Genomic DNA, 8,795 nt, shown 5'->3' with positions numbered 1-8,795 from the left:
AATGTGAATATGAATGAATATACGTATGATATTGGGAAAACTCACGAAAGAAACCAATACATTTACGAAGGTATTGATGAGTGTCGTGAATATTTATACAATGTAGGTGTTTCGATGTGTTTATATTTTGTTAAAAACCGATATGACAACGTGATTTTACTCGTTTTTTATAACGAGAGTCTACACTCTGGAAATGATGGTAAATACACTCTCCGCATGCGAAAGATTATCCCAACTATCACTATGACTTTGTGTGGTAAACACGATAAATTCGAATATCTCTCTTGTATGCCATGTCCTTTTCTCAACGACAACAAGCTGACGATGTTTTTTTCGCTTTATTCATTGCCAATACATTCGAAATGCATATACCACTTTATTATGCAGTAGCCTACACAGTTTGTAAGAAATGTTACTGCTACACAATTGCTAAATGCATATCCTTATACATGTATGTCTGTTCTGCATGAAATTCAATGTGTGGAAATACAGGAGGTGTAAACAGCAAGGGAATGTGTTGCCAAGGGAGATGTGTTGCCAAGGGAGATGTGTACCTCACGGTGAGAATTTTAGACCGATTTTAGACCGATCAGTTTTATAATGTGGATGCATGTTTCGAATATTCTGTACTCACTTAAACTGAGGCATTACCTGTTGATATTGTTTTAGATGGTACTCCACTCGAAAATGTCTCCCATATAAAATTTCTTGGAGTAACAGTTGACAATAAGCTGTCCTGGAAATTTCATATTGACAGTATATGTAAAATTATTTCACGTAATATTGGTATAATTAATAAGCTTAAGTTTTGTTTTCCTTTGTCGTCCCTGCTCGTATTATATTCATCCTTAATATTGCCACATTTAAGTTACGGTATTCTCGCGTGGGGAAATACATATAAAACATTCTTAGATAAATTACTTTTATTGCAAAAGAAATCACTCCGTGTTATATGTCATACTGCATTTTTGTCCCATACTGACCCACTATTTTATGAGCATAAAATATTGAAAATTAATGATTTGTATTTGTTTAATCTAGGACAATTTATGTATAATTTTAATAAAAATAATCTCCCAAATATATTTGAAACAATGTTTCAAAGAAATCAATCCATTCATAATTATCCAACACGGCGATCAAATGATTTCCATTTGCCATTTCTGAGAACTTTGTTGGCTCAAAACACATTTATTTACGACGGGCCAAAGTACTGGAATTCACTTCCCAGTAACATTACTACTGCTCAATCTCTGAATTCCTTTAAGAATAAATTAAAACCATTTTTATTGAAACTTTACAACATCCAACAGAGTTAGTTTCCCTTTATCATCTCAGTCAAGTCATCATTTTTTTTTTACATAAGTCCTCCTATTAAACTATGTCCCTCTCTGTGTTCTAAATATAACGATGTGGTTTTTTTTTTCTCCTGCATTCTTACCAACATTACTACGTATAAAAAATGTTTTGCATTACATTCAATCCAGCTTGTATTTTATCACTTATTTTACATTATGAAATCCAGATTGCTTGCGTCCACGATGGCACATGCTGTAGTTCCCTCTTTTTTCTCCTTTTTTTCCTCTCTTTTTTTCCTCTTCTTTTTCCTTTCCTTTTCTCTCTTTTTCCTCTTCCCAATCATTTTGATGTCAGTTGACATCGGTTCGTTTATTGTGTTTTATATTGATGTTTTGTGTATTTTTCTGAGGGTCCCATATCGTACAAGCTTTGCTTCTTAGTGGGACCCTCCACTTCCATCCTCATCCTTAGTTGACTTGTATTATACGCTTTATGTATTTAACAAAGATGTAATCACATCTACTTTTCACTTTCATAATTTTCTTATGTACCTTTTCAAGTTTTGTTCTGTATCACAAATATCCCGTGTATACGCAATGTACATAAAGTTCTTTGTTCATTTTGATGGAGGTGAAAATAAAGTTGAAAGTTGAAAGTTGAAAGTTGATGACAGGGTGTTGTTATGGCTTCTTATAATAGGTTGTTGTACACCTGTGAGCAGCTCGTAAAATAGGGCTGGAATTCGAATACATGTAAAACAACTAAGCATTGTTTCACGCAAAATGTAACTTTTAGTGGAGCGGCATAGCCGAACAATTGTGCATTTTGTGATAAAAGCACCAAATTTCATACACAGGTTGACAATCACCTTCAGATTAAATTTAGATATTGGGCCATCGTAAATAGTGCCCTCAACGTCCATGGCAGCCATTTTTCAAAATGGCTGCCATAAATGCCATGTTTTCGTAAAATTTGCTAATTCTAGGAGAGAAAAGTCAATAAGATTGTGGTTACAAATGGAAAAATTACATCTAGATATCAGGCCATCGGAAATAGCGCCCTCAACGGCCATGGCAGCCATTTTTCAAAATGGCCGCCATAAATGCGTTTTTTTCAAAATATTTTTCCAACTCCAGAAGGAAAAGCCAGTAAGATTTTGCAAACAAGTGGAAAATTACATTCAAAATGAATTTGAATATTTGGCCATTGTTAATTGCGCCCTCAACGTCCATGATAGCCATTTTTCAAAATGGTTGTCTAATGTGCCACTTCTTCGATGATTTTGCAAAGTTCAGAAGGGAAAAGTTAATAAGATTTTGCCCATAAATGTTAATTACATTCAAATTAAATCTAGATATTGGGCCATCGGAAATTGCGCCCTCAACGGCCATGGTAGCCATTTTTTTTTTTAAATGGCCGCCATAAATGCCATTTTTTGTTAAGAAATGCAAATTTCAGAAGGGAAAGCCATTTTTTCTCTTTTTTGCAGACAAGCGGGAAATTACATCCAAAATAAGTCCAGATATTGGGCAATTGAAAATTGTACTTTCAATGGCTGTGGCAGCCATTTTTTTTTTTTATGGGCACCATAAGTGCCACTTTTTCATTAAAAAGAATGCTAATTTCAAAAGGAAAAGTCAATGAAATTTGGGTTATAAATGGGAAATGACATTTAAAATAAATTTCGATATTGGGCCATCGGAAATTGCGCCCTAAACGGTCATGACAGACATTTTTCAAAATGGCCGCCGCCATAAATGCAATATTTTCGAAAAGATTTACTAAAATAAGAAGGGAAAGCCAATTAGATTTTGTAAACAGGTGGGAAATTACATTCAAAAGTAAACTTATTGGGCCATTGCAAATTGCCCCCTCAATGACCATTCCAGCCATTTTTTTAAAATGGCCACCATGAATGTCTTTTTTTTTGGTAAAATGTCGCAGACGTCAATCAGAATTTCCACAAAGGTGGAAAATTACATTCAAACTGAATTTGATAATAGGGCCATCCAAAAGTGGACCCTGAACAGCCATAGCAGCCAAGTTTCAAAACAGCTGCCATGAATGCCCCCCCCCCCCCACCCGTTTTTGGCAAAAAATAAAAAATAAAATTGCTGATGTCAGAAGGAAAAGTCAATAATACTTTGCAAACAAGTTGAAAATTATGCTCAAAATAAATTTAAGTATAAGGTCTTCTTAGAAGGCGCCCTCAAGGGCCATGCTGACCGCCATGGATGTCTGCTTCTCAGCATTTTTCTTTTCTTTTTTTGAAAGATTTGCTAATTTCAGAGAGAAAATCAATGAAATTTGTACATACACTACGTTGAAAATCATATTCAAAAGAAAATAATATATGAGGTTATTACAAATGACACCATCAACGACCATGGCAGCCATTTTCCAAAATGGTCACTATAAATGCTATTTATTTCTTGAAAATATGATAATGCCAGAGGAAGGCAATACAATTTCTTGTGCAAATTGACAAAAGAAATTCAAATAAATTCAAGTTTGAATTTGAAATGAAGATATTTAGCCACCATTTAAACATTGTCCCCAACGGCTATGGCAGCTCTTTGTCAAAATTGCGTCCACACATTCCTTTTTTTTTTCTTTGCTTATTCCAGAAGGAGAAAGCAATAGAATACTGCTAAACAGCCATTATATCTAATGCAATCTGGTGTTTCATTGATGGGTTAGTTCTAAATTCATGTTTTCAGTTTAGTTTTAATTGCAGTATTTCGCGTGTGACGGCTAACAGTATGAATATCAAAGGTATGTATTTTTATTGAAGCATAGGAAGTACATTAACTTTTTTCCTAAAATGAAAGGCCATTTTTTCGTACCTGTCTTAAGAATATTTAGGAAGTTACATTTTAGAATAGATACACGTCATATAGTCCCATATATTCAATGATATGGTGTTACTGTCAAAGTTAATACATGGCGCCATTATCCCTGGATATTCATATTACTCTTTTTTTTTCGGAAATTTTTCATGTTGGCCACATAAAGTATGCATTCATCATTGGTGAGATATAATCAATAAGTATTTGCCTTGTTTATTTTAGTTGTTCCTCAAATGATTTCTTTAACACCATATTTCAGGTTATATAATGTCTCCGTGAGTATTCTACTGTCTTCTCCTTCTGAAGTTAAGCAAATTTTCAAGAAAAAAATAAAGAAACGTGTATTGTAGCCAATTTGACAATTAGCTGAAAAAGCCATTGAGAACACAGCTTATGATGGCTCAATGTCTAAACTTCTTTGTATGTAATTGTCAACTTGCGCAAAAAAAAAGATGTTTATTGCCTTCTGCTGGCATTAGGACATCTTCATAAAAGAAAAATGGCATCTATGACAGCCATTTTGGAAAATGGCTGCAATTACCGTTATTAGCAATTTTTTCTTCTTGAAAATTTGCGAAGGAACAATTTCTAGAGTTAATGCAATCTAGATATATTGTTTGATTTTAAAACATGATTTTCAATTTATGTACACATTTGTTGATTTTTCTTTCTGAAATTACCATCTTTTAAAACAAAATGATTATGACAATGGCAGCCATTTTGGAATATGGCGGCCATGGCCGTTGAGGGCAGTATTATAAGAATCTAATACAAATATTTATTTGAAACATAATTTTCAAATTGTGTGCAAAATCTTATTGACTTTTCCTTTTGTGAAATCAGATAATAAAAAATAGTGGAATCCATGGTGGCCATTTTGAAAAATGGCTGCAATGGCCATTGAGGGCGCTATTTACAATGTAATACATAAGCGCAAGATATATTTCAAACGAAATTTTTAAATTGAGTGCAAGAGCTTATTGACTTTTCCATCTGGAATAAGTAAATTCAGAGAAAAAAAAGTGGTATTTATGGCAACCAATTCTAAACATGGCCACCATTGGCGTTGAGGGCGCAATTTGCGATGGCTCAATATCTAGATTTATTTTGAATTTTATTTCCCACTCGTTTGCAAAATCTTGTTGATTTTCCCTTCTGAAATCTGTATTTTTTTGCGAAATATTGCATTTATGGCGACCATTTTTTAAAAATGGCTGCCATGGCCGTTGAGGGCGCAATTTGCAATGGCCCAATATCTGAATTTATTTTGAATGCTATATCCGACATGTTGGCAAAATATTATTGATTTTCCCTTCGGAAGTTTGTAAATTTTAAAGCAAAATGGCATTTATGTCGGCCATTTTGAAAAAAATGGCTGCTCTGGCCGTTGAGGGCGCTATTTACGATGGGCCAATTTCTAAATTTATTTTGAATGTTATTTCCCACTCATTTGCAAAATCTAACTGATTTTCCTTTCTGAAATTTTATTTTTTTGCGAAAAAGGGCATTTATGGCGGCCATTTTGAAAAAGGGCTGCCATGGCCATTGAGGGCGTAATTTTCCGTGGCCCAATAACTAAATTTATTTTGAATGTTATTTCCCACTCGTTTGCAAAATCTTATTGATTTTCCCTTCTGAAATTTGTAAATTTTTACGAAAAATGGCATTTATGGCGGCCATTTTGAAAAATGGCTGCCATGGCCGTTGAGGGCGCTATTTACGATGGCCCAATATCTGAATTTATTTCAAATGTAATTGTCAACATATGTGCGAAATTTGGTGCTTTTATCACAAAATGCACAATTCCTCTAATTTTTCAAGCTATGTCGCTCCACTATTTATGAAACAAAGAACAAGACTGAAGAATGTTCAAGGAAATTGTAGTGTCTTTCGTGTGAAAATGCATGATAACCAGCACCGTGTGACGATAAGTCGACTTTCGTGGTGCAGTGTACTATACGTGCCCATAAATTACCATTTTTGACAGCCAGTTGAAATAATATATAGGGATAACACCACAGAGGAAATACAAAGGCTTGAGTTTGTTTGCGTTCTCTCTTTCTCTCCCTCTCTCTCTCTCTCTCTTATTATACACATATATATGCATGTATATATATGTATATATATGCATGTATATATATATGTATATATATATGCATGTACATGTATATATATATATATATATATCCTTTATTCGAGCGTATAATAGTATATCTCTCTATATTATGTCTGTCTTTTGATCCCTCCTTCCTCCCGCCTCTCTCCACTTACTTCTCTCCATCTCCCCCCTCTCTTTCTCTCTTGCTCTATTTCCTTCTCTCTCTCTCTCTCTCTCTCTCTCTCTTCATGAACATAATAAAAGGAGACATGATGACGTAAAGAAGTAAGGTTTCGTAAATCAATAGTAATCACGCTGCATGAAATTTGGAGCACAATGAAAGAGAATGTACTTGACTTACCACTTTTAGAAGGCAAGGGGAATGATATTGCCTTTGGCATACATGTACAGTATATTATGTTATTTGGTAAAGGAATTTGTACTTTTTTTGGTACTTTTTATTAAAAGAAAAACCACCGAAGTTTGTGGAATTCTTGCTTTATGAAGTTTATAATCACTGGTTGCCCTATTCCGACATTACGGGTAATTTGCAGTCTTCTTAATTATCCAGCGATGAATGCACATTGATCTAACCAAACTTTAAAAACTCATAACTTTTTAACGGATTTCAAGATTTTTCTCGAACTTCACTGATGTGTCCAACAGAATTTCTGCATTAACCCAATCCACATACATGAATATTTGTGGGAAATTTTTCATTAATAGCTGAGCGACAGCAGTTTCCCAGACATTTGACATCATTACGCAAACAAACATTTTTCTTTTGTCCAAATCCCAATGTTTAATAAGGTTCTTTTACATATTTACAAACATGCACTCCGGCATGTCTTCATGCTGTACAAACTTCACAACGATGTAACGTGTAAACACATCAACACCAGTAACAATTTATTGAACAACCGTAGAGAGCTTTAGATCTGCGATGCTAATCCTCGGACGCGGCAGCTATAGGCAACAAAATCATGTTCTGCACATGCGCGGGACAACTGCTCCCACGTGACAGTCCAACTGCTTCCAATCCGGAAGGACGCGCATCATAACCTATTCGTACGTCGCAAATCTAAAGTTCACTATAGTAATATACAACGTGATCAACAGAAAAAGGCAAAACCCAGCGTTCAGAATACCATGGTCGAAATTCAGTAAGGTTTAGAGTGGATTCAAGTCCAAACAGAAGTTTGGACTCAGTTCCGAGTTCCGAGTTTCAGGTTACAAACTTCAAAACAAACGGCTTTAAAATGACATTATAGACATATTCAGCAATGGTATCACTACCATTTTATGCCTTAAAAAAAGAGAAAGAGGACTCACGATTAAGTTGCTATATTCTAGTCCAATCTGAGCAACAGGCAAGTGCAGTAGTATATGTAATCAATAATCAGTAACATTATTTCTGACTATCCCGGCATTCAGACATCCTGACATCACAATCGGGCAATTAATCAATTTTAAAAAAGCTGTGTTTAATCACTTTCATTTACATATGTTCCGTGGCATTTGTAGGCCTACATCGTGATTCGTTTTAGGAAGCCCTCGGCTTGTTTCTGTAAGAATTTCACATAATGGCTGCTTCTGCCGGAAAAAGGTTTTTTAGTGATAATGTGGGGTACGACGAATATTTCTCTTCTCTAAATACACTTTTCTCCTGTGTTGTTACAGAAACTTTTGTCATGACGTTTTACTCCACATGCTACCATAGTTAAATTTTGGTCAACAATGGTACCAAAAATCTCAAAATCTCGATCTCTTTCTTGCACAATGTCTCATATGCATCTTTAAACATATACACACGAACAAAAACAAAAAAATATGTTTGGTTTGCAAAGTTCGCAGTTACGTGTACCAGTATGTCGTCATAGCGACTATTTGACCGAGTTTTAACTCGGAGGAGGTTATCTCACGTCAGTTAACGTGTGATTATATCTTTTAGAGCTGAACGTTTGATTTCTATAGCACTGTCGATAATATGATGACGCTTGTAATGATGTCACTCATCTGCGTTAGAACGACGTAAGGCTAAAGAAGGGCGGAGTTGCTGCAAGGAGTACATTTTGCTTAGAGCTAAACGTGCCATCGAGAAAATGTTGTTATATAGATCTGGAACTTTAAGAAAATAATTACATATTCCAGAAAAAGTTTAAAACGTTGTGAAAATGAAATAAGCACTACTTTTATCAGAGTATTTGCGCCATATTCGACGATACATTGAAAAAGCAGAAGAACTCTTCGGGCGTTTCGGAAAAAAAAATGTCAGTCTAAGAAACAATAATCGTCCCTCCCATGGAAAGGAATATACCACGGGAGTTACCGTCATGGTATCGAGGAATCGTAACGCATATAAAATGTAAAGGGCAAATGTAGATTAACTTTCGGTATCTTATAAACTTCTGTACCGATGTCACACAACGCTTAATGTCGGAAAAACAACACCAACCTGCAGAATGAATGTTCTGCAGATCAACATGAAATATGCAAAGTTTCACTCCAGCCTTGAAAACAGCAGATGCCTAGAATAAAATGTGACCTTA

Source organism: Diadema antillarum, unplaced genomic scaffold (genome assembly GCF_040938485.1).
Source record: "Diadema antillarum isolate AM-2024a unplaced genomic scaffold, OU_Dant_1.0 seq00001124_RagTag, whole genome shotgun sequence".
Taxonomy (NCBI): Eukaryota; Metazoa; Echinodermata; class Echinoidea; order Diadematoida; family Diadematidae; genus Diadema; species Diadema antillarum.
Note: the sequence above shows the minus strand (reverse complement) of the source record.